Genomic DNA, 2195 nt, shown 5'->3' on the forward strand with positions numbered 1-2195 from the left:
CATATGCTTGGTGTGTAATGTTTCTCACAGGTTAAAATTAGGTTTTAAAAGGTGTGATTCAATACCAAAATGTTGTTTACTCTACAGCATCCCAGAGCTAATATTCTACGTATTGTTATCTTAAGTTTAATTGTCTTGTTTTGTACTGGTATTGGGTACAAGTAAGGCGTTAATTCTTCAGTATTCTGCCATCTCCAGTAACACACTCAAATAGCCTCGCCACATTTCAGGGTGGTATTTTTCAAGAAGTCACTAACAGGGGAAATAGCGTGCTTGTGTCAAGGTTAGATTGCCACTACAAATATTGAATTCCCCACTTCTGCCTCCCGTCACTTTGGTTATGCAGGAGTTGCAACACTTGAGTGCACACAAGCAAGTTCATAATCCGTTACCGATTCAATTTTTTTTGCACAACTTGGGCTATTCGAATCCATGGGTGACACCTTTCACCGAACTCTGCAGCTAACATTTAAATGTTAGCTTGACAGCAGAAACTGGGATTACTGTTCCCCAGCGCGACACTTTTTAATCTTGGAAATACCCGGCCACCGTGGCGAGATGTTAACTCCCTCACCAGGTATGCAGGAGATTTTTCTTCGGGTCCTCCGGTTTGTCCTCCACATTTAGAATACACATGCGTTGAGAGTATTTGGCTGCTATAAATGTACACATAAGCCACTTCGTTGAGCTATCACTTGTGGCGAGGTCGCTTCTGAAAAAAGTTTTCGGTCCGTTGGCCTTACCTGGTAAAATAAAGCTTTTTCATTTTAAATAGTTTAACATCACAAAATTGTTGCCACTACTACTCGACAAACTTTACATAATCTGCCATGTACGATAAGAACAAACCTAGCGATGAAGGGCAAAACATACATCTTCCGTAATCAAGCGAGAAACAATTTTTGTGGAGTTAAATCCCACACGCAATAGCTGTAAATGCTTAGGTGCCAATAGGATGTGTCACTGATGGAACATTGAGTAACTGAGCCCATTTATTATTCAGAAGTTTTATGAATGTTAGTGCAGTGGTAACACTTGCTTTGTGCCTCGGCGAGAAATTCCTGGTTTAGAATCCCGACTCGGGTTAATTTTTTTTGTTGAGTTCGTATGCTCTCACCTCGTGCATGGGTTTCATCTGGGTTTTCAGATTTTTTTCGCATTGCTTTCACAGCGTGCAATGCACCTAGTAATGCCCTGCAAATAGTGGTTCTTTAAAACAGGACCTTAACGGTGGAGAAATAAAATAAATTTCGATTTAAAGCTTTCGTGACTGCAATGATTCATCTTGTTTGGTTCTTTCGGTAAAGAATATTATTGTGTTATTTGATTTTATCAATTTATTATTTTATTCTCATTCTACGTGACTTTACCGAAAGAACCAAAGAAGAAGTAAAATAAAGTCAATCGTCAATTCTAAAAACAATGGCAAGTCTACATTGAACACGAAGTACCCTGCCACAATTAACAAAACCTACGGTGCACACACAAGTGTAATTCATGGCATGCCACATGCATGTCTTCGTCATTGAGGCTACTTCTGAGCTGCTGTTAACGTTTCAAGACGGTAAACGATTCTTCTCGACATGGGACCTTGTTTGCCAGTATCAAAGTATGAAAACAATAATAGGGTTCACCCGTTCTAGCAATAGAACAGGTGTTAAGATGTTCAAACACAATATAAACCTTTTGCAAGGAATCATGCCTGTATCACCACACTTGTGGTGAATACAGACATGATTCCACATTTGTGGTGAACATACAAACAAAAACATGCTCTGATAATGATCCCTTGCAAAAGGTTTATATTTGGTGTTTGAACATTGTAACACCTGTTTTATTGCCAGAAAGGATTAAACCTATATTTTTTCAATTGTTCTCGAGTTTGCAAAAACATGCACCCCCACCTAGTGGATAATTTCGGGATTCCATATGGCTTATAAAAAAACGAATTGATGTAATCTTGATTTGAAGCTTTCGTGACTGCAGGAATCCATAGATAATTTCTGCCAATGGTAAAAGTATATTTTTTTAATCCTGTTCACAGCTCTAAGGCAGTTGTAGAAACTCCATGCAAATGATTACCACTGTTGACTTATCACAAAGTGTCGCTGATCTTATTGGAACCAGAGCGATGAAAGGATGATGCTATCCCCGTCCAGATAATATAGGTGTATTTCGCTTGTGTGCCTTACTAT

Source organism: Petromyzon marinus, chromosome 7 (genome assembly GCF_048934315.1).
Source record: "Petromyzon marinus isolate PM22_M1 ecotype Great Lakes invasive population chromosome 7, UKy_Petmar_22M1.pri1.0, whole genome shotgun sequence".
Taxonomy (NCBI): domain Eukaryota; kingdom Metazoa; phylum Chordata; class Hyperoartia; order Petromyzontiformes; family Petromyzontidae; genus Petromyzon; species Petromyzon marinus.